This window comes from Schistocerca nitens, chromosome 10 (genome assembly GCF_023898315.1).
Source record: "Schistocerca nitens isolate TAMUIC-IGC-003100 chromosome 10, iqSchNite1.1, whole genome shotgun sequence".
Taxonomy (NCBI): Eukaryota; Metazoa; Arthropoda; class Insecta; order Orthoptera; family Acrididae; genus Schistocerca; species Schistocerca nitens.
In genome coordinates, this window is record NC_064623.1 from 112798401 (window position 1) to 112823310 (window position 24910).

A 24910-nucleotide genomic window follows, 5' to 3' on the forward strand; every position below is an offset into this window, starting at 1 on the left:
TAATTGTCTTATACTTTTGAACAGTTTCTATCTGCATGTCTTATTTGCACGTAATTTCATAAATCAGTTAACTTCCACATAAATTTAAAGTTAATATTAATTGAAGTACTATACCAAATATACATAATTTAGGGCGCTGAAAAGGGATTTTAAAATGTCGCCTGTTTTCGTAAAATTACAATGGGTGATACGGTTTTTTTCGTATCATATTATGAATTAGCACACTTAAAATCACATGATGAATTTGTTTATTGTAGGCCTTGATAGTAGAAATCCGTGTCGTTAGTGTAAGTATCGAGTTGCTCCCGACCTCCGCATCAGAGGGCAGTCCCACCGGACTGCAGAATACGCCAGTATTCGGGTCGGCGGCGGAGTTCGTGCGTGTGCTAGGAGATGGCGCAGCCGTCGCCGTGGTGCGCGTGGCGTCGGACGCTGCGCTTGCGTGACGTCACAGGCGGCTGCATCCAGCGAGAGATGCGATCAGCGAGTGTGGCTGGCCATATACTGGCGAGTGTCGGGTGTCTGGTTTCCTGTGCTGCGCTGCAAGCGAGAGGGGGGGGGGGGGGGCTGTGTAGCAGGGAACCCGACACCCGCATTAGGCTGCAAATAGCCCGGGCTGGAGGGAGAGGGTTCGCGAAAAACGTACTGCGGCATACCAGTGCCGGCAGCACAGTGTACGTTACGTCCCGAAAAGTTTGTGCCAGAGTGACAGCTTTTAAATACGTTTTTCATTACATAAGGAAATAACGTTGCGTCATAGCAACATGTTTGGTAACAATAATGCAAAAAAATGTCCTTTAGATCATGGAAAAACTTGTAGAAGCCGACCTCGGGGAAGATCAATTTGGATTCCGTAAAAATGTTGGAATACGTGAGGCAATACTGACCCTACGACTTATCTCAGAAAATAGATTAAGAAAAGGCAAACCCACGTTTCTAGCATTTGTAGACTTAAAGAAAGCTTTTGACAATGTTGACTGGAATACTCTCTTTCAGATCTGTTGACTGGAATACTCTCTTTCAAATCCTGTAGATGTCAGGGGTAAAATATAGGGAGCGAGAGGCTATTTACTGCCAGATCAGATAGCAGTTGTAAGAGTCGAGGGACATCAAAGGGAAGCAGTGGTTGGGAAGGGAGTGAGACAGGGTTGTAGCCTCTCCCCGATGTTATTCAATCTGTATATTGAGCAAGCAGTAAAGGAAACAAAAGAAAAATTCGGAGTAGGAATTAAAATCCATGGAGAAGAAATTAAAACTTTGAGGTTCGCCGATGGCATTGTAATTCTGTCAGAGACAGCAAAGGACCTGGAAGAGCAGCTGAACGGAATGGACAGTTTCTTGAAAGGAGGATATAAGACGAACATCAACAAAAGTAAAACGAAGATAATGGAATGTAGTCAAATTAAATCGCGTGATGCTGCGGGAATTAGATTAGGAAATGAGACACTTAAAGTAATACAGGAGTTTTGCTATATGGGGAACAAAATAACTGATGACGGTCGAAGTAGAGAGGATATAAAATGTAGACTGGCAATGGCAAGGAAAGCGTTTTTGAAGAAGAGAAATTTGTTAACATCGAGTATAGATTTAAGTGTCAGGAAGTCGTTTCTGAAAGTATTTGTATGGAGTGTAGCCATGTATGGAAGTGAAACATGGACAATAAATAGCTTAGACAAGAAGAGAATAGAAGATTTCGAAATGTGTTGCTGCAGAAGAATGGTGAAGATTAGATGGGTAGATCACATGACTAATGAGGTATTGAATAGAATTGGAGAGAAGAGAAATTTGTGGCACAACTTGACTAGAATAAGGGATCGGTTGGTAGGCCATATTCTCAGGCATCAAGGGATCACCAATTTAGTATTGGAGGGCAGCATGGAGGGTAAAAATCGTAGAGGGAGACCAAGTGATGAAGACACTGAACGATTCAGAAGGATGTGGGTTGCAGTAGGTACTGGACGATGAAGAAGCTTGCACAGAATTCAGTAGTATGGAGAGCTGCATCATACCTGTGTCAGGACGGAAGACCACAACAACAAGATCATTTATGTGCGGTCTGATATCAAACGCGAAATAGCCAGTTTAGGAGCAGGAAACAAAAAGGAAATTCGCAGTTTGAGGACATATAACGGCGTTTGAGTGACTACAAGAGGTACGCAGTACGAGCCCTTTCGCCAATGTTACGTTGCACCCGTGGTCTAGGGGTACCGTCTTTGATTCATAATCAAATCGTCTTCGGTCCCGGGTTCGATCCCCACCACTCCCTAAATTTTGATAAATAATCAGCATTGGCGGCCGAAGACTTCCGGCATAAGAAGTCAGCCTCATTCTGCCAACGGCATTGTCAAAGAGGGCGGAGGAGCGGATAGAGGTTCAGGGCACACTCTTGTCCTAGGGGTGGGAAATTGCCCCTAAAGGCGGAAGAATCAGCAATGATCAACGACATGAGGATGCAGAAGGCAATGGAAACCACTGCATTAAAGACACGTAACGTGTATCCACAGGACATGTGGCCTGTATTTGAAGTGTCATGACGATCTCTCCATTGGCAAAAGATTCCGGAATAGTCCCCCATTCGGATCTCCGGGAGGGGACTGCCAAGGGGGAGGTTACCATGAGAAAAAGATTGAATAATCAACGAAAGGATAACGTTGTACGAGTCGGGGCGTGGAATGTCAGAAGCTTGAACGTGGTAGGGAAACTAGAAAATCTGAAAAGGGAAATGCAAAGGCTCAATCTAGATATAGTAGGGGTCAGTGAAGTGAAGTGAAGTGGAAGGAAGACAAGGATTTCTGGTCAGATGAGTATCGGGTAATATCAACAGCAGCAGAAAATGGTATAACAGGTGTAGGATTCATTGTGAATAGGAAGGTAGGGCAGAGGGTGTGTTACTGTGAACAGTTCAGTGACCGGGTTGTTCTAATCAGAATCGACAGCAGACCATCACCGACAACGATAGTTCAGGTATACATGCCGACGTCGCAAGCTGAAGATGAACAGATAGAGAAAGTGTATGAGGGTATTGAAAGGGTAATGCAGTATGTAAAGGGGGACGAAAATCTAATAGTCATGGGCGACTGGAATGCAGTTGTAGGGGAAGGAGTAGAAGAAAAGGTTACAGGAGAATATGGGCTTGGGACAAGGAATGAAAGAGGAGAAAGACTAATTGAGTTCTGTAACAAGTTTCAGCTAGTAATAGCGAATACCCTGTTCAAGAATCACAAGAGGAGGAGGTATACTTGGAAAAGGCCGGGAGATACGGGAAGATTTCAATTAGATTACATCATGGTCAGACAGAGATTCCGAAATCAGATACTGGATTGTAAGGCGTACCCAGGAGCAGATATAGACTCAGATCACAATATAGTAGTGATGAAGAGTAGGCTGAAGTTCAATACATTAGTCAGGAAGAATCAATACGCAAAGAAGTGGGATACGGAAGTACTAAGGAATGACGAGATACGTTTGAAGTTCTCTAACGCTATAGATACAGCAATAAGGAATAGCGCAGTAGGCAGTACAGTTGAAGAGGAATGGACATCTCTAAAAAGGGCCATCACAGAAGTTGGGAAGGAAAACATAGGTACAAAGAAGGTAGCTGCAAAGAAACCATGGGTAACAGAAGAAATACTTCAGTTGATTCATGAAAGGAGGAAGTACAAACATGTTCCGGGAAAATCAGGAATACAGAAATACAAGTCGCTGAGGAATGAAATAAATAGGAAGTGCAGGGAAGCTAAGACGAAATGGCTGCAGGAAAAATGTGAAGACATCGAAAAAGATATGATTGTCGGAAGGACAGATTCAGCATACAGGAAAGTCAAAACAACCTTTGGTGACATTAAAAGCAACGGTGGTAACATTAAGAGTGCAACGGGAATTCCACTGTTAAATGCAGAGGAGAGAGCAGATAGGTGGAAAGAATACATTGAAAGCCTCTATGAGGGTGAAGATTTGTCTGATGTGATAGAAGAAGAAACAGGAGTCGATTTAAAAGAGATAGGGGATCCAGTATTAGAATCGGAATTTAAAAGAGCTTTGGCGGACTTACGGTCAAATAAGGAAGAAGGGATAGATAAAATTCCATCAGAATTTCTAAAATCATTGGGGGAAGTGGCAACAAAACGACTATTCACGTTGGTGTGTAGAATACATGAGTCTGGCGATATACCATCTGACTTTCGGAAAAGCATCATCCACACAATTCCGAAGACGGCAAGAGCTGACAAGTGCGAGAAATATCGCACAATCAGCTTAACAGCTCATGCGTCGAAGCTGCTTACAAGAATAATATACAGAAGAATGGAAAAGAAAATTGAGAATGCGCTAGGTGACGATCAGTTTGGCTTTAGGAAAAGTAAAGGGACGAGAGAGGCAATTCCGACGTTACGGCTAATAATGGAAGCAAGGCTAAAGAAAAATCAAGACACTTTCATAGGATTTGTCGACCTGGAAAAAGCGTTCGACAATATAAAATGGTGCAAGCTGTTCGAGATTCTGAAAAAAGTAGGGGTAAGCTATAGGGAGAGACGGGTCATATACAATATGTACAACAACCAAGAGGGAATAATAAAAGTGGACGATCAAGAACGAAGTGCTCGTATTAAGAAGGGTGTAAGACAAGGCTGTAGCCTTTCGCCCCTACTCTTCAATCTGTACATCGAGGAAGCAATGATGGAAATAAAAGAAAGGTTCAGGAGTGGAATTAAAATACAAGGTGAAAGGATATCAATGATACGATTCGCTGATGACATTGCTATCCTGAGTGAAAGTGAAGAAGAATTAAATGATATGCTGAACGGAATGAACAATCTAATGAGTACACAGTATGGTTTGAGAGTAAATCGGAGAAAGACGAAGGTAATGAGAAGTAGTAGAAATGAGAAGAGCGAGAAACTTAACATCAGGATTGATGGTCACGAAGTCAATGAAGTTAAGGAATTCTTCTACCTAGGCAGTAAAATAACCAATGACGGACGGAACAAGGAGGACATCAAAAGCAAAAATGGTTCAAATGGCTCTGAGAACTATGGGACTGAACTTCTGAGGTCATTAGTCCCCTATAACTAAGAACTAGTTAAACCTAACTAACCTAAGGACATACAGCATTGCATGGTAGTGAAACATGGACTGTGGGAAAAACGTTACAGAAGAGAATCGAAGCATTTGAGATGTGGTGCTATAGACGAATGTTGAAAATTTGGTGGACTGATAAGGTAAGGAATGAGGAGGTTCTATGCAGAATCGGAGAGGAAAGGAATATGTGGAAAGCACTGATAAGGAGAAGGGACAGGATGATAGGACATCTGCCAAGACATGAGGGAATGACTTCCATGGTACCAGAGGGAGCTGTAGAGGGCAAAAACTGTAGAGGAAGACAGAGACTGGAATACGTCAAACAAATAATTGAGGACGTAGGTTGCAAGTGCTACTCTGAGATGAAGAGGTTAGCACAGGAAAGTAATTCGTGGCGGGCCGCATCAAACCAGTCAGTAGACTGATGACAAAAAAAAAAAAAAAAAAACGTTGCACCCTCTCTGGCCTTGATACACGCACTGATTCGGTTGGGAAGGGCGTCATAAAGCCACCGTATTCCCTGCTGTGGTAAGGCGCCACACAAGTGTTGTAACGAAGTGGTCCTTGATGTCTCGGATACTGCCTTTGGGACAGAGTTAACGCCCGAGTTGGTCTCAGATGTGTTGCATCAGGGACGGATCAGTGATCTTGCTGGCTACTGCAGTACATCACACCACTCAGACAGTTCATAGAGACACCTCGCATGTGTGGGAGAGCATTGTGCTGTTGAAAAATGACACTAGGATTCTGTCGCAGGAGGAGGACGCAGGCTGTCCGTGAAACACCGTTACGCCGTCAGAGTTCCGTCAATCACTGCCACCATTACACGGTAGCCCTAAACCGTACACCTATGCACCAGCGCTCCAAGCGTGCATATCTGTAACTACAGCCTGGTTCGCGTCGACCTATAACGCAATCCTCGCGGGATACACCTTGCGCACATACACAGTAGACGCTGATAACGCGCGAAACGCAAACTGATCTCTTGAAAAAATTCGGAACTTGATGAGGCTGTACGCGGCTTGTTTCGAGAAGCTGCTATCTATGATAACAGATGGAATTACGAAGTGTGATACAGTCGTGAGAGAGGCTGTCTCACATTCTCGAAAGTCAGAATTAAATCATATGTTTATACGTTATGAGATCATACCAGCCTAGATCACCGACAAAGTCTCGGTAGATGCCCTGTTATGTTGCAAGCTGGTTGTAACGTTACGTTTCCTGGTACTTAGAACAAAAAATATTTAACAGTCAAGAATCTTGCCTAAAGAAAATAGAATTTGATAGCAGATATGTAGATGACACACTACTGCTAGTTAAAGGGGATACAAAACACATCAGAGACATTCTACATTACTTTAATAATCTACATGAGAAAATCAAATTTACAGTGGAACATGAGCAAAATAAAAGTATCAACTTCCTGGACATAAATATTACCAGACACAACAACACATGCACATTCAAAATTCATAGGAAAAACAGAATGACTGACACCACAATCCCTGCTGCAACCTCATGTTACCAAAATATCCATAAACAGGCAGCCTACAGGTCAGTTTTACATAGGGCAACTAAAATACCATTGATCCAAGAAAACATGCAACAAGAAATAAACACAGTAAAAAAAAATTGCAGTTGCCAATGGTTGCAATGCTCCCATGGTTGACACGATCCTATACAAAGTGAAGAAAGACGCAGGTACAAACTGCACCACAGAAGAAAAAGAGAAAAACAAATGTGTATCTAATATCTCATACATTGGCAATGTATCACAGAAGATTGCAAATATTTTCAAAAACCACAAAGTAAAAATTGGGTTTTCTACATCTAATAAACTACAACAAAAACTAATACATAATACGAAGTGTAAGGATGATACATAGACTCTGTAATATACAAGGTCACATGTCAGGAATGTTCCATGTTCTACCTAGAACAAACAGGCCGAAATTTCAACACGAGGTACAGAGAGCACATAAAAGCCTACACACACAACAGACACACTGCATCAGCCATAGCAACACGTATACGTAATATGGGATATCCATTTGGAAAAATAGAGCAAAATGTCAAAGTACTCCACCCACTAAATAAATGACATAAAATGGATGGGCTAGAAGATCTGGAGGTATATTCACCTTACAGAAAATATGAAGATAAAATGTTAAACGAAAAACTTCAAAGTGAATCAGTGAATTTCTTCAGATGTTTCGATAGTATACTTAAGTAAAAATAGTAACACATAGAAATAAGCACAATTGTAAAATCGATATAAGTAAATTATGATCCAAATTGTTAAGGTAAATAACCTCTGCAACAAAGCATATCATACTCTGTGGAAGACCTATGATGTCATCTCTGTTGACTGCTTGTAGTAACATCTTTGTTTTGTTTATGTAAAATGTTTTCGATGTTTAAAAATGTACAAGTTGTGTGTGTGAGATTCTGCACAAATGGACCATAAGGAAACTGTAAGTACACGTTCTTCTAAATTTCACCACCAGCTTCAGAAAAAGAAAAAAAAATCGACAACCAACTAAAAATCGTGTGTTTTCTTATACATTGCAGTAGAGTCAACGAAATGAAGCAGACTTTCACATCGATAACATTACAGAGAAATGGCATAACAAACACAAAAAAACGCACTTATAAATGGGAATCATTTCTCGAAACGCGTCGTGCGAAAAATAAAATAAAGAAAATCGTGACTGGTAGCAGATGAGTTACTGATAAAGAAACTCAGTACTAAGTTCAAAATCCGCTTGTATCAGTCGACCATTGTACCAGTAACATTATTCGAATGTGAAGCACTAATATTTAGAAAGTAAGATGAAGAAAAACTGTTGGTATTTGAAAGAAAAATACAAGTATATGATGAAGATAACATGGAAAGGAGGATAAGAAAAAATGAAGAATTAAGAGAGCTGTACAAACACCGTAACATCGTAGATGTGCTAAAGAAGAGAAGGTTGAACTGCGCAAGAATGGTAGAAAACAGACTACCTAAAATAGCATTCGGAAGGACAATAAATGGAACGAGAGAAAGAGGAAGACCCAGAAGTAGGTGGAGAGATAAGATCCGGGAGGACATAACTAGAATGGACACGAACACTGGATGGACACACAGTGCACTCAACAGAAGGAAATGGAAGAGGCTTGTAGAGTGTATGGTCGATAAGGCCCTTGCCACTTGAAAATAAAATAAATACGCACATCAAAAAAAAGTTTTGCATCACGCTTATTCCAAGAACTCCTGAAGGTAGACGTTGACAGTGGACATTGTATCACAGACAAAGTCCCTTTGACTGTTCAGAGATGTCACTAAACCCGCCCAAAGATGTAAACAACCATGCGTGAGCAGCGCCTAATAGACGGAGGGGGTCAGACAGCCGATCAGTTCCAGACATTCCACCAGGAAGGAGGTACACGGCTCGTGTTGTCTGTAGTTCAACCACGCCTAGACGGTCAGTACCGCGGTTCGATCGCGTCCGCATTGTTACTTTATGCCAGGAAGGGCTCTCAACAAGGGAAGTGTCCAGGCGTCTCGGAGTGAGCCAAAATGATGTTCGGATATAGAGGAGATACAGAGAGACAGGAACTGCCGATATGCCTCGCTCAGGCCGCCCGAGGGCTACTACTGCAGTGGATGACCGCTACCTATGGGCTATGGCTCGGAGGAACACTGACAGCAAGGCCACCGTGTTGAATAATGCATTTCGTGCAGCCACAGGACATCGTGTTACGACTCAAATTGTGCTCAATAGGCTGCACGATGCGCAACTTCACACCCGACGTCCATGGCGAGGTCCATCTTTGCAACCACGACACCATGCACCGTGGTACAGATGGGTCCAACAACATGCCGAATGGACCGCTCAGGATTGGCATCAGGTTCTCTTCACCGATGAGTGTCGCATATGCCTTCAGCCAGAGAATCGTCTGAGACGTGCTTGGAGCCAACCTGGTCAGGCCTAACGCCTTAGACACGCTGTCCAGCGAGTGCAGCAAGGTGGAGGTTCTCTGCTGTTTTGGGTTGGCATTATGTTGGGCCGACGTACGCCGCTGGTGGTCATGGAAGACGCCGAAACGGCTGTACGATACGTGAATGCTGTCCTCCGACCGATAGTGCAACCGTATCAGCAGCATATTGGCGAGGCATTCGTATTCATGAGCGACAATTCGCGCCCGCAACGTGCATGTCTTCTGAATGAGTTCCTTCAGGATAACGACATCGCTCGACTAGAGTGGCCAACATGTTCTCCAGACATGTACCCTATCGAACATGCCTGGGATAGACTAAAAAGGGCTGTTTATGGACGACGTCCTCGGCCAACCACTCTGAGGTTCAAAAAATGGCTCTAAGCACTATGGGACTTAACATCTGAGGTCATGAGTCCCCTAGACTTAGAACTAATTAAACCTAACTAAACTAAGGACAGCACACACATCCATGCCCGAGGCAGGATTCGAACGTGCGACCGTAGCAGCAGCGTGGTTCCCGACTGAAGCGCCTAGAAGCGTTCGGCCACAGCGGCCGGCCCACTCTGAGGGATCTACGCCGAATTGCCGTTGAGGAGTGGCACAATCTGGACCAACAGTACCTTGATGAAGTTGTAGATAGTATGCCATGACGAATACAGGCTTGCATCAGTGCAAGAGGAAGTGCTACTGGGTAATAGAGGTACCGGTGTGTACCGCAATCTAGACCACCACCTTTGAAGGTCTAGCTGTATGGTGGTACAACATGCAAAGTGTGGTTTTCATGAGCAGTAAAAAGGGCGGAAATAATGTTCATGTTGATCTCTATTCCTACTTTCTGTACAGGTTCCGGAACTCTCTGAACCGACGAATTGCAAAACTTTTTTGATCTGTGTATTTTTAAAAAAAGATGTTAATATTTGAAAGAAAAATATTTGGATCTTTGTATGATGAAGATAACATGGAGGATAAGAATAAATGAAGAATTAAGAGAGCTGTATAAACCCCGTAACATCCTGGATGTGCTAAAGAACAGAAGGTGGAAATGGGCTGGCCATGTAGCGAGAATACAAATTGGTTCAAATGGCTCTGAGCACTATGGGACTTAACATCTGAGGTCATGAGTCCCCTGGACTTAGAACTAATGAAACCTAACTAACCTAAGGACATCACACACATCCATGCCCGAGGCAGGATTCGTACCTGCGACCGTAGCAGCAGCGTGGTTCCGGACTGATGCGCCTAGAACCGCTCGGTCAGCCCGGCCTGCGACAGAAAACAGTCTACCTAAAATAACATTCGGAAGGACAATAGATGGAACGAGAGGAAGGCAGGAAGACCCAGAAGTAGGTGGAGAGATTGAGAGGTGGCATGAGCCCCCTCTCATATTTCTATCTTACGATTCTCCTCTCTAGTTGCATGCGGTGGAGGGTTGCTTTTCCTTAACACGCGTACTTCCCACGCAGCGTCTCTCGTCACCCGGGTGGGCCGGTGACAGGCGGGCTCTGTGGAACGGGAGAGAGTTAAGCCGACGTGTGTGAGGCAGTCGAGTGAATGCTTTTCAGACGCCGACATTGTCAAGAGACACGCCCGCTGGGGTGTGAAGTAGCGGCTGGGCTAGAGGTTCCGTTACTTCAGAGAAACTTTGCGAAAACACTTTCTGGCGGGCTACCAGCGAGGCGTGGGAATGACTTGTGTACCCACGCAGTTGTGGCGGGAAAATTCCCGCACTTTCTGCAAAATCAGCACAGAAATTGGCGCCAAGAATCTCCATTGGTGGAATGGTAGTGCTCCGGCAATGGAGTGGAATTTCCGCCGGTTTTCGAGTTGCTGATTGGAACGTAACCACGGCCACTGTCGTGGGGGCGGGAATGTTCGGTGTTCGGACTGTACGGGTGCTCTGGGTAGTCGGCAGTCGCCTTTCGGTCGAGGACGTTGGAGCAACCAGCCCTCGCCTGCGGTACGCCAGATCGTGTTCTGGGAGATAAGAAGACTGTTGGTAATATACGTCCGCAGCACCGGCAGATAGGGATTTTCCTAGGTGATAATCAGAGCTCAGCAGAGCGCGCCTGTTCATCCTTTTCTAACTTTGTTCAGTTTCGAGTAGCAGCAATTACTATTGGGTTAGCTGTGTGTCCCTCTTGAGATTTGAGTGGAAAGGAATTGGCTCCACATACCACTTCGTCTTAAACCTCACGATCTAAGTTAGGGACAACTTCACCTTTACTGTGTTTGTATGAATCTCCAATTTTAGCCAATTTGATGTTTTATAATTCCTGTGTCTCTTTTACTATTCTGCGTTTAATCTTAATAAATCATATTGTTATTTTGGACAGAACTTTCTTTCTGTTAATCAATAGAGCAACCCTATCATTCCTCACTATGCTAATGAAACCTTTGTTTATTTAACTTATTTATCAAATTAAATTATTGCAGGTGCCAAACTCTCTTCTACTCCACTAGCAGGGTTGATTAGAGTCAGTTCGCGTATTTGTTTTATCCTTGTGCAACAGCAAAAGTCGGAGTTAGAATAGGGGGGGGCTTAGAGCATGATTTACACATGTGGATTCTAGTAGAATTTAGTGATAAATACACTACTAGCCCCGGCACCTCGCATAATATGGCGACCCTTGGCCTCGGATCTTTCCTGTGAATCTCTGATAAACAAACAGGATTCTTAGTAGGAACATTCAATTTTTTTTCTCTCTATTTTTTTTAATGATTAATACCCAAGTTTTTTTTTGGTAGTTCCGCGTTTAGTTTTAAGTAGCGGCGCATGACTACAGTTTTTGTTTTCAGTGTATATATTTTTTGTTCATTGTTTTTTTGTGTTTCGCTGATGTGGTGTCTGTACCGCATCGCACTTTGTCGGATTTGTGTGCGGTTTCTGTACCACATCAAATTGTGTTTGTGATTACAGCGTTGGAACAGCGTTGTTGAAATTTTATGTTTATGTGTAAAAAATATATGGAGTAGATTAATTTTATTGTGCATTTTAGATGAATTTGTTTTTATGAATGATAACGAGAAGTAAGGCACGACTATTATCGGGCGAAGCTAAAACAAAAGAAGATAGCATAATGGATAAGGGGCAGTTTACTGACGGGAATAGGTTCGGAGATGAGATGGGCACATTTTTAGCAGGACAGGACGCCAGGGGCATTGATGAGGAAGGTGATTTGGACGCGATCTCAGAGCAGCGTTGCGGCCGTGATTATGATAGTGAAGTAGAGGATGAAACAGAGACAGGCACACAGGTCGAGACGGTAGCAGAAGTTTATAGTCAAACGAACGAGTGCAGACAGAGGCCAGCTCGGTCACGTCAGAGCTCTAGCGCCCAGGTGTCCAGAGTTACATCGCCCATGTTTGAAGAGGATCAAGAAGATGACGTAAACCCAATACTGAGCTTCCTACGATCAATGAAAGAAGAAGAGGAGAAACAACGTAAGAAGGAGAAGGAAGAAGCTGACGAACAGCGTAAGAGGGAGAAGGAAGAAGAGGAGAAACAACGTAAGAAGGAGAAGGAAGAAGCTGACGAACAGCGTAAGAAGGAGAAGGAAGAAGAGGAGAAACAACGTAAGAAGGAGAAGGAAGAAGAGGAGAAACAACGTAAGAAGGAGAAGGAAGAAGCTGACGAACAGCGTAAGAAGGACACGGAGGCAATAATTTCGCATATAGGGGAAATTCGTGGGGAATTATTAACAATAAAGAAAGAATGTGGAGAAGCAAAACAAATGTCAATGGTAGCACAAAAAGTAGCAGGCCTAGCCAAAACTGCAGCAACAGGGGCAATGAAAATCGCAAGAGTAACTCTTAAACTCGCAGGGCGCTTGCGACGTGCGACACAAGTCCACTCGAAATCCCTAGCGGCCTTAAAGACTCAAGGTAATATTGCGGTTACGAACATCACGAAACGAATGAAAGAAGTAGAGAGTCGGATAGCAAAACTAGAGCGAAATGGGCACACGAGCACTGCGCGTTCGGATACCAATGATGGAGCACACAGGATTGTGTCTCCGAGGAAAAGCCGGCCGTGCTCTAGCCCAGTGACAGCGTGCGGAACAAACAATGCACACGCAGAAACAGCGAGTAATAGCTCCAATAATTGCAGCCCACTTAGAAGAGTGAATGCTGAATGCCACTTCCACTGTGATACAGACGTAGCACATCACACTTATCAGCAAGATAGATCAGGACACTCCGCAGACGTGCAAGTATCGGAAACGTCTGACAACACCAGTGCGAGGATCGGACAGAATTTTGATCACAATCACTTCCTGTCGATACTCAAATTCCAGAAGTTCAAAGATAATGGAGGGTCGATGCATCCGAAGAGCTGGGTGATGCAATTTACTAATTCATTACCGTCGTCATGGCCAACCCAGGCCAAATTAGAATTCATGTGTGGACACATCGAAGGCCAAGCCGCGGAAAAGATGCGGGGCGTGGCAGCGACGTGTCGGACTTATCAGGAATTTGTTGGTGCATTCCTGCGGACCTACTGGTCAAAGGAAACGCAAGACAGGATTAAAGAGGAAATAATATTTTGTCCTGAACTGGAAGTGTCCGGGCATAAGAGCGCAACCAAATTTTTTGATGACTTACTCAAGAAGAATCAGTTTTTAGATAGTCCATACAGCAACGGAGAAATTATTAAATTTTGCTTTTCGAAATTGCCAGTTAGGTATCAACAGACACTTGTCGGGAAGTGTGGATCTGACATAGATGCATTCAAGAGTCTACTGCGCGAACTCGAAGTAGTCTTCGATAAACAAGACGCAAAGGACAGGAAGAAGGCGCAAAATAACAAATACCACGGGCCAGCAAGGGAAGACGACAACAGATCGCATAATCGCACTGGTCAGTTAGGAAACCAGGGTTACCGAGATCAAGGTTACGCTATTCAAGGTTATGGAAACCAGAGACACGGAAACCAGAACGTCAGGGAACAGGGTCAATCCAGACAAGCAATCTGGGACAGGAGGAATGACGAACGGCAAAGCGACCGTAATTGGAGGGAGCGAAATCAAGGACAACAGGAGAACCAGGAGATTGAAATTAGACCTCCAAATCCTAATGCACGTCAGAGGAGGGGGAGTCTAAGAAGGGATTGACGCTAGTCCATAGGACTCCACCACTTCTCTCACATAAAGGAGTTCGTAGAATAGTAGTAGTGTAAGAAATGTACATAGTAGAATAGGCAAAGATATGAACCTTTTTTCGGGGAACAATAATCGTTACATTAATAGATTAAGATTGCTAAAGTATTAACACGCTGCGTTGTCTTGCATAAGAATTTACTGCTGCTATCCTCTTTTTGTTTATGTTTGCGATCTCCAATGTCGATGGAGTAGGAGACACTACCTTTTCATGAGCAATGTTTTTGTCCTTTCCTATCTGGTGTCCATGTTAAGGGATAAGGATGAGTGACGAGACGTCGCACAAACGGGCGCATACAAGAACGTGCTCTTAGAAGCGTTCTGAGAGGTCGTGATACGCTCCACAGCGGCCACAACCAGTTCGTGAGACGTTCATACCAATGCTTGCAGGCACGCGTCAGTGCACTGCACGATTGTGGTATATTGCGCGATTTCGAGGGTGAATATGGGCAGTATAGTTTTTGCAGAGCTGCGCCGGTATCGTTGTCTTGCAAGTCGGGGTGAACCTGTGAGCATTTGACTCTAATGGTGCCCTAGACGAGAGAAATGAGGGCATAAAAGCCTACCATGCTAATGTGCTGGTTGGGGATTTAGCGTGCTGCTCGTTTTTGTCGCAGATGAATCACCAAGGAATTGTACTTGGATATTCGTGACATACTGTGTAGCTGGCGTGTGTTGGGTGTCTGAATCCTCAACAGGAACCAGTCCTGGCTTGGTCATATTACATTGCTTCTGGAAAGGTGTACTTCGATCGCGAAAACCGCTTCACATAGAGAAGGAAGTTGCAACTATAAATTTATTGTCGTGTATAGCCATGGCTAACCCAGTCTCTGGAGTTTCAGTGAGGCGTAATGAAAACTCGGAGGTCATGTCGTACGGCGTGCACATCACTGTCGTCAATAGCGGCGAGCAGCAAGACATCTCAGCGTAACAGGAACTATGTAAGGGTATTGTATAAGGTAAATAAAAAAAAATAAATAAATAAATAAATAAAATAAAATAAATAAATAAATAAAGGGAAAGTACGATACTAGGATAAGTTAAACTGTAGGATTTAACAATAACTAGATTAATATTGTGGGGGTTTTCTACCACAAGTGTGGCGCGCGCCTGTTGAGTTGCTATTTTTCAGGTCACCAAACCACAGACCCGAGATGGAGGGACGACGGGCGAGCGAAAGTAGCGTAGTTGCATGTTCTTTATAGCACAGTAAAACTTAGACCTGCATAACAACATAATTTAATTAAAAGACGTAGAATGTAGATCGTTGGGATATGGTAGTTAATTCTTGAAGCATGTCTACTGTCGATCTATATAATTAATAGTAATATTAGTGCGGGCCCGCACATTTAGTTGTTCATCCATTACAAAGCATCAGTTATCACACACCATGTACTTACTGAGATCGGTCTCTACACGTATATCAAAATAAATTATTTCCATGTCTAGATTAGATGTTATAATGATTGCCATAGATTAATAACTATAAAAGTAAAATTAGAGTGTCTGAAATGACAGACCATCAATGTTTCATTAGGTAAATTTATTATAACATAGAAGGTCATGGGAAAAAGTTAGGGATAAGACTTTTGTAAGAATTGTACAGATGACGAGGAACGTGGCAATGCAGAGGCCAGCCAGCGCAAAAACAAGAGGTCTTCGGCTACCTGCTAGAGGGCGAGCGTCCCGTCCTACACGCTGACAGTCACCCGGCTGCTTACCTGAGGGATTACACGGGACCCTCGCCCCGCCACAAGCGAAAGTGGGGCTGGCCGTTGACCCTGACACGCGACAGCCTGCTAGCTCTCCGGACGCGGCAGCCGCTTGGAGGGATTCCCTGCGGCAGACCACGTTGTCGTGAGTACACGAAGAACATCACATATCGTGTCAGAACCTGCGCCTCGTGTGCCTCAGGACAGAAAGGGACGCTCTATACTCACCTGTTTGGGTTTTTTACAACTCACTAGCATTGGCCGATCTGCATACACAAAGCAGTATCGTGCCACACTAACAAATGTATGGTCTCATGTCTTACTTCTCCTCTCTATTAGAGAGCAGTTTTTAACAATAGTCGCTCCTAGTTCGATCCTGTATGGATGACCTCACACACTTGTGGAGTCACTCCACGTGCCATCATCCCTCGTCGAACTGCAATATTGGGAAACATAAAGTTCTGTCCAGCGAGAGAAGAGACCTAGACTAGTGATGTATCCCAACGAGTAGACCTCAGAGACAATTAATCGACGTGAGGAGAGCCTATCACTGTGTCTTCCTACCATACGGCCGTGATCATATGCGTGGGTCTGACTACAATCTCAACAGCGTACTGCAGACACTCCAGAACTCCCTATTGCTGTTGCCACAACGTAGCAACTACAACCGACGTTTAGCCTTATGTGATGTCAGTACAGTGGAATCAGTGAAGTGCCACGGATATTTCTAACAATGTGATTTAGTGCCTCATTCTCAGCACAGTCGTGAACTTTGTGCAATGTGCACGCACAATTTGATGCCCCATGAACCTTGTTTTTTTTGTTTTTCTTAAATTTCTTTCTCTTATGTTGTTTCTGTAATGTATGTTATACCTTGTATGCGTTTGTGTTTTACACTGTAATTCTTATTACAGATTACTGTATTGTTCTCCACATCATGTTTTTTTTTGTATTTTGTGTTTATTGTTGTGTGTATGCTAACAGTGTGCCTGAAGTCCCCATAAACTGAAGCAGATACCACCACTGTCATTGTGAATGGACCATCAGTTCAGGGAACATTTTGTAAAGGTTATTCTTGCTGCAGGGAGACAGAATGAATCGGAGGTTGTAACTAGATTCTGAAAACTCACAAAGAGATTGTTAACTTAAATATTATCATGTGTGAGTGAGGTCAGGTTAGTTTAATGATTAAAATTGTTGTAACATCTTGGGCATTTAATTGCGGAGCACTCCAACTCTGATTGTAAAGAATAAACTGCTCCATATTTGGCTCAGATGCCCGGGCCATGTTTAGAGCGTGAATGTCTGCGTGAATCGGTGTTCGGAAGGGGCTCCCTGGGTATGGATGTGTGATGTGAGTGTTAGTGTTCCATATTAAGAAGGTGAAGTTGGCTACATCATAAATAATCCTCCCTCTATGAGTTGCATTTTTCAGTTGCAATGATCTTTTTTATAGAGTGCGGTATGTGGAGTCACTTTGTAAGATTGTTCTTGGGCGATTGACTCACTACCTTGCTCCTAAGTGAGCCAACCGCTCACCAATTACAATCTAAAATGGCGTAGGGGCAATGAGAGGTGGCATGAGCCCCCTCTCATATTTCTATCTTACGATTCTCCTCTCTAGTTGCATGCGGTGGAGGGTTGCTTTTCCTTAACACGCGTACTTCCCACGCAGCGTCTCTCGTCACCCGGGTGGGCCGGTGACAGGCGGGCTCTGTGGAACGGGAGAGAGTTAAGCCGACGTGTGTGAGGCAGTCGAGTGAATGCTTTTCAGACGCCGACATTGTCAAGAGACACGCCCGCTGGGGTGTGAAGTAGCGGCTGGGCTAGAGGTTCCGTTACTTCAGAGAAACTTTGCGAAAACACTTTCTGGCGGGCTACCAGCGAGGCGTGGGAATGACTTGTGTACCCACGCAGTTGTGGCGGGAAAATTCCCGCACTTTCTGCAAAATCAGCACAGAAATTGGCGCCAAGAATCTCCATTGGTGGAATGGTAGTGCTCCGGCAATGGAGTGGAATTTCCGCCGGTTTTCGAGTTGCTGATTGGAACGTAACCACGGCCACTGTCGTGGGGGCGGGAATGTTCGGTGTTCGGACTGTACGGGTGCTCTGGGTAGTCGGCAGTCGCCTTTCGGTCGAGGACGTTGGAGCAACCAGCCCTCGCCTGCGGTACGCCAGATCGTGTTCTGGGAGATAAGAAGACTGTTGGTAATGTACGTCCGCAGCACCGGCAGATAGGGATTTTCCTAGGTGATAATCAGAGCTCAGCAGAGCGCGCCTGTTCATCCTTTTCTAACTTTGTTCAGTTTCGAGTAGCAGCAATTACTATTGGGTTAGCTGTGTGTCTCTCTTGAGATTTGAGTGGAAAGGAATTGGCTCCACATACCACTTCGTCTTAAACCTCACGATCTAAGTTAGGGACAACTTCACCTTTACTGTGTTTGTATGAATCTCCAATTTTAGCCAATTTGATGTTTTATAATTCCTGTGTCTCTTTTACTATTCTGCGTTTAATCTTAATAAATCATATTGTTATTTTGGACAGAACTTTCTTTCTGTTAATCAATAGAGCAACCCTATCATTCCTCACTATGCTAATGAAACCTTTGTTTATTTAACTTATTTATCAAATTAAATTATTGCAGGTGCCAAACTCTCTTCTACTCCACTAGCAGGGTTGATTAGAGTCAGTTCGCGTATTTGTTTTATCCTTGTGCAACAGCAAAAGTCGGAGTTAGAATAGGGGGGGGCTTAGAGCATGATTTACACATGTGGATTCTAGTAGAATTTAGTGATAAATACACTACTAGCCCCGGCACCTCGCAAGATAACATGCGGCAGGACACAACTAAGATGAACACGAACACTGAATGGACAAACAGTGCACTCAACAGAAGGGAATGGAAGAGGCTTGTAGAGCAGACGTATGGTCGATAAGGCCCTTGCTACATGTGAATAAAATGAAATAATACACTCCTGGAAATTGAAATAAGAACACCGTGAATTCATTGTCCCAGGAAGGGGAAACTTTATTGACACATTCCTGGGGTCAGATACATCACATGATCACACTGACAGAACCACAGGCACATAGACACAGGCAACAGAGCATGCACAATGTCGGCACTAGTACAGTGTATATCCACCTTTCGCAGCAATGCAGGCTGCTATTCTCCCATGGAGACGATCGTAGAGATGCTGGATGTAGTCCTGTGGAACGGCTTGCCATGCCATTTCCACCTGGCGCCTCAGTTGGACCAGCGTTCGTGCTGGACGTGCAGACCGCGTGAGACGACGCTTCATCCAGTCCCAAACATGCTCAATGGGGGACAGATCCGGAGATCTTGCTGGCCAGGGTAGTTGACTTACACCTTCTAGAGCACGTTGGGTGGCACGGGATACATGCGGACGTGCATTGTCCTGTTGGAACAGCAAGTTCCCTTGCCGGTCTAGGAATGGTAGAACGATGGGTTCGATGACGGTTTGGATGTACCGTGCACTATTCAGTGTCCCCTCGACGATCCCCAGTGGTGTACGGCCAGTGTAGGAGATCGCTCCCCACACCATGATGCCGGGTGTTGGCCCTGTGTGCCTCGGTCGTATGCAGTCCTGATTGTGGCGCTCACCTGCACGGCGCCAAACACGCATACGACCATCATTGGCACCAAGGCAGAAGCGACTCTCATCGCTGAAGACGACACGTCTCCATTCGTCCCTCCATTCACGCCTGTCGCGACACCACTGGAGGCGGGCTGCACGATGTTGGGGCGTGAGCGGAAGACGGCCCAACGGTGTGCGGGACCGTAGCCCAGCTTCATGGAGACGGTTGCGAATGGTCCTCGCCGATACCCCAGGAGCAACAGTGTCCCTAATTTGCTGGGAAGTGGCGGTGCGCTCCCCTACGGCACTGCGTAGGATCCTACGGTCTTGGCGTGCATCCGTGCGTCGCTGCGGTCCGGTCCCAGGTCGACGGGCACGTGCACCTTCCGCCGACCACTGGCGACAACATCGATGTACTGTGGAGACCTCACGCCCCACGTGTTGAGCAATTCGGCGGTACGTCCACCCGGCCTCCCGCATGCCCACTATACGCCCTCGCTCAAAGTCCGTCAGCTGCACATACGGTTCACGTCCACGCTGTCGCGGCATGCTACCAGTGTTAAAGACTGCGATGGAGCTCCGTATGCCACGGCAAACTGGCTGACACTGACGGCGGCGGTGCACAAATGCTGCGCAGCTAGCGCCATTCGACGGCCACCACCGCGGTTCCTGGTGTGTCCGCTGTGCCGTGCGTGTGATCATTGCTTGTACAGCCCTCTCGCAGTGTCCGGAGCAAGTATGGTGGGTCTGACAGACCGGTGTCAATGTGTTCTTTTTTCCATTTCCAGGAGTGTAGATAATAGGCGGCCGTCTTGCCTTATGGTAGAAATGGCCCTGGTTATGGCTTTTCGAAAAACCTGTTCAGACGCGCGCGCTCGCGCGTTTGTGTGTGTGTATTTCTGTGTGACTGTGTGTGTGTGTGGGGGGGGGGGGGGTCGTGTGGCAACCGTGCAACTCGGTGTTCGGCAGCTCATTACGAAATAAGCCTGCTGCTGTGTGGGCGGCAGTTTCTTTGTGTGCCACTGGAAGCCAGTTAGCAGCGGGCGGTTGGTCGCATTGTGCTGCATGTGCAGTCGCCGCTGACCAACAGCCCGGGCAGTAACTCGATTACGGCGCGGAGCTGCAGCCAAGCCGAGGGAGGCGAAGCACTGTGCACGCCTACTTCACGCCTCCCTCCCTGTCTGCCAGGCACAGCCGCTGCTAAAGGATCCCGACCACTACACCGCCCTAGCGTGAGTCCGGCGGATCTGGCAGAATAACAAGAATGGCGACGATGTCTGTCGTAAAATGGCGAACAGGCTCACCCGGTTGGAGTGGCACGTTGCCTATCCAGCGGTAACAAAACTTCGATTTTTCTGTATTATTGGCCGAATTAAAAAATTCAAAATGCTGTAGTAATCTACTCATTAAGACTCATAATCTTACCTTAAAGATGTAACACAATAAATCGAGACTTAAGAACTTACGTAGAGGGTGATTCCGTGATTATGTTACGAATTTTCAGGGATGATGTAGAAGGCCAGATTTGTTAGTTTGAGGCTAAGGACTCGTCCGGAAACGATCTAGTCGGAAGTTACAAGCAAAAATCGTACTGATTCGTCTAACAGTGAAATACACGTATCGGTAGTACTGTTCTTGCTAGGACTGTAGCGTAGGTCACTTTTAGGGGTGTATACTGGTATCTACGTACTCACGCATTAAGGAGGTGCGAATAATGTACTCTATTTCGCGGTGTGTGGTTGGCAAATACTTGCACTAGCAACAATTCTTGCGTGTAGGTTCACACCTCCACAATCTCTGGTTATGAAACAGTCTAAATTGATTGATATACGCTGTCTAATATTGTGTACCACCCCCTTCGAGCACGCAGAAGTGCCGCAACCTGACGTGGGATGGACTGGACTAATGTCTTAAGTGCTGGAGGGAATTGACAAGCCGCGCGGGATTAGCCGAGCGGTTAGAGGCGCTGCAGTCATGGACTGTGCGGCAGGTCCCGGTGGAGGTTCGAGTCCTCCCTCGGGCATGGTTGTGTGTGTTTGTCCTCAAGATAATTTATGTTACGTAGTGTATAAGCTCAGGGACTGATGACCTTAGCAGTTAAGTCCCGTAAGATTCCACACACATTTGAACATTTTTTTTGAACATTTTTGGAATTGACAACGTGAATGCTGCAGGGCTTTCCATAAATCCGTAAGAGAACGATGGGGTGGAGCTCTCTTCTGAACAGCACGTTGCGAGGCATCCCAGATGTGCTCGCCGGCGGGAGTGGCCGTGCGGTTCTAGGCGCTACAGTTTGGAACCGAGCGACCGCTACGGTCGCAGGTTCGAATCCTGCCTCGAGCATGGATGTGTGTGATGTCCTTAGTTACGTTTAATTAGTTCTAAGTTCTAGGCGACTGATGACTTCAGAAGTTAAGTCGCATGGTGCTCAGAGCCATTTTTGAACCAGATATGCTCAATAACGTTCATATCTGTGGAATTTGGTGGGCAGCGGAAGTCTTCAAACTCAGAAGAGTGTTCCCGGAGCCATGTGGGGTGTCGCATTGTCGTGCTGGAGTTGCCCAAGTCCGTCGGAATGCACAGTGGACAAGAATGGATGCAGGTGATCAGACAGGACGCTTACGTACGTGTCCCCTGTCAAAGCAGGGGTCCCATATCACTTCAACTGCACATGCTCCACACCATTACAGAGTCACCACCAGCTCGAACAGCCCGCTGCTGACATGCAGGTCCATGGATTCGTGAGGTTGTCTCTATACCCGTACACTTCCATCAGCTCGATACAATTTGAAACGAGACTCGTCCGACCAGGCAACTTGTTCCCCTTCATCAACAGTCTAATGTCGGTGTTGACGGGCCCAGGCGAGGCGCAAACCTTTGTGTCGTGCAGTTGTCAAGGGGCCTTCGACTCCGAAAGCCAATATTGATGATGTATCGTTGAATGGTTCGTACGCTGACACTTATTAATGGTCCAGCAATGAAATCTGCAGCAATTTCCGAAAGGATTGCACTTCTGTCGCGTTGAACGATTCTCTTCAGTCGTCGTCGGTCCCATTCTTGCAGGATCTTTTTCCGGCCGCAGCGATGTGGGAGTTTTGATGTTTTACCGGATTCCTGATATTCACGATACACTCGTGAAATGGTCGTACCGGAAAATCCCCACTTCATCGCTACCTTGGAGATGCTGTGTCCCATCGCTCGTGCGCCGACTACAACCCCACGCTCAAACTCGCTTGGCTCTTGGTAAGCTGCCATTGTAGCAGCAGTAAACGGTCTAACAACTGCACCAGGCACTTGTCTTATACAGCCGTTGCCGATCGCAGCGCCGTATTCTGCCTGTTTACATATCTCTGTAGTTAAATATGCATGCATATACCAGTTTCTTTGGCGCTTCAGTGTATGACCTTTTAATAGAGACATCTGCCTCTTCTTTCTTCAAGAATAATACAAGCATAAAATATGTCGTCTTTATATGCGATGATTACGGGCTGCGGTGTTTCCTTTTATCATTTTCAGGATGATTACTTTAAAAATGAAAGAAACTGCCGCTCTTTTCAGATGATATAGGGTAAGGTGGGGTAAATCCGACCTAGTAATTTCTTGTGGCTATAAAACACTTATCCGAGGTCGGGTCTTAACGTTATATACGTTAAATTATAGGTAATACAAAGGAGGAACTGTTTGCAAAATATTTTTGTTAAACCATCAATAGCTTTTGAGATATCGGTATTTTAAGAAACGTTCATTTTTGCCATTTGCAAAAATGGTGGGGTAAATCCGACCCCCTATTTGTTTGGGGGATTTTGCACAGAAATAGTTCTAAATGAACGGCTTTTTTGGGAAATAATTATAAGCAATTATGTTTTTTACATAAATGAACAAAATATATTAAAATAATAACAATGTTTAGAGTACTAAATGTACTGAAAGTTAAATGAATGTAAATTTTAATGGAAAAAAGATGATTTCATTGCACGTCGGTGCAACAGCAATATTTCAATCTCGGAATGTTAAAATCACGAGCGACAGCTCGTACAGACATTCCCATTTACATTGCAGCATCTGCTCGGCGAATAGCGTTTTGATTGCGTTTTGTCGTTTTTCGTTTGTAGTTTCATACCATTTTCCTAAAAATAAACAAAGATTCACTTTCTTTCCATAAATAAATAATTCCACGCACATAAACGACAAAAAATATGCGGTCGGATTTACCCCACCATTTAGCGGTCGAATTTACCCCACCATGCCATTCTTCATTTAACACACATAGAAACAATTTACACGAAATTTCCAACAAAAACGATACATACACTGAATAGGTCACTAAATGCACTACAAAACCACTTACCGTTTGTTTTGCGATCGTTTATTTAATACGGTAAATTTAGTGATGCAATTTGCACAAAAATTAAATTGAAACAATCGAAAACACACATGTTGTCTTTTGGGTGTCTAAATGTCAAATACGGCAAAGCTGTCAAGGTGACATTTTCGTTATTTCGAATGCTCTACACGGTACCACTAATGCGAAATCGCTCCGCTTTGCCGTTTATCACAAATAGAGGGCGGTCGGGTTTACCCACCCAGTCGGATTTATCCCACCTTACCCTATTCTAAAAAAATTTTACTCAGATTCACATGCGCAACATGTCCACCCAGAATGACGGACGGGAAGAGACAGATAGTTGACGGGAAGAGACAGATAGTTGACGGGAAGAGACAGATAGTTGACGGGAAGAGACAGATAGTTGAAGAGTGAAAATTCTGATGTCAATTTAGAATACAGATATACGTCCATCTTTCTTTTCGTACGTATCTCTTTTCGGCGCGAGCGTGTGTATTGCATCTTCGCCACGCACCGTATTCCGATACTTACTAAATGACACCTATTTTATAGCTAAAGCAACGAAAGTCCTATCACAGCTGGCAGCATGGCCAAAAATAAGACAAAAATGTCCAGTGAATATGGCCCCTTAAGTGCTTACGTTAAGAGCTATGAGCACTTGTTTATCTTCGCTACTGTGGAAAAAATTTCTGTTACTGAACAAATGGTCATAGTTCTTGGGGTATACATTTTAGAGGCTATCTTCACCACACGTTTTTTCTTGTTTTTGTCCGTACTACCACCTCTGAAACTTGACTACTCCATAGTCTTAGCAAGAACAGTAGTGATACATGTATTCCGCTATCAGAGGTACCAGAAGAATTTTCGCTTATTACTTGCGACTTAGCCGTAACAGGACCAGGGTGCCTTACTGCAGATTGATACACTTACCGTGCTCCGTCATCCATGAAAGTTTGTGACATCGCCACGGAGTCTCTCTGGAAATGTCTGGCGGCAGCGTAACGCACGGCGTGCAAATTTCCCAGCTTATCTTCATA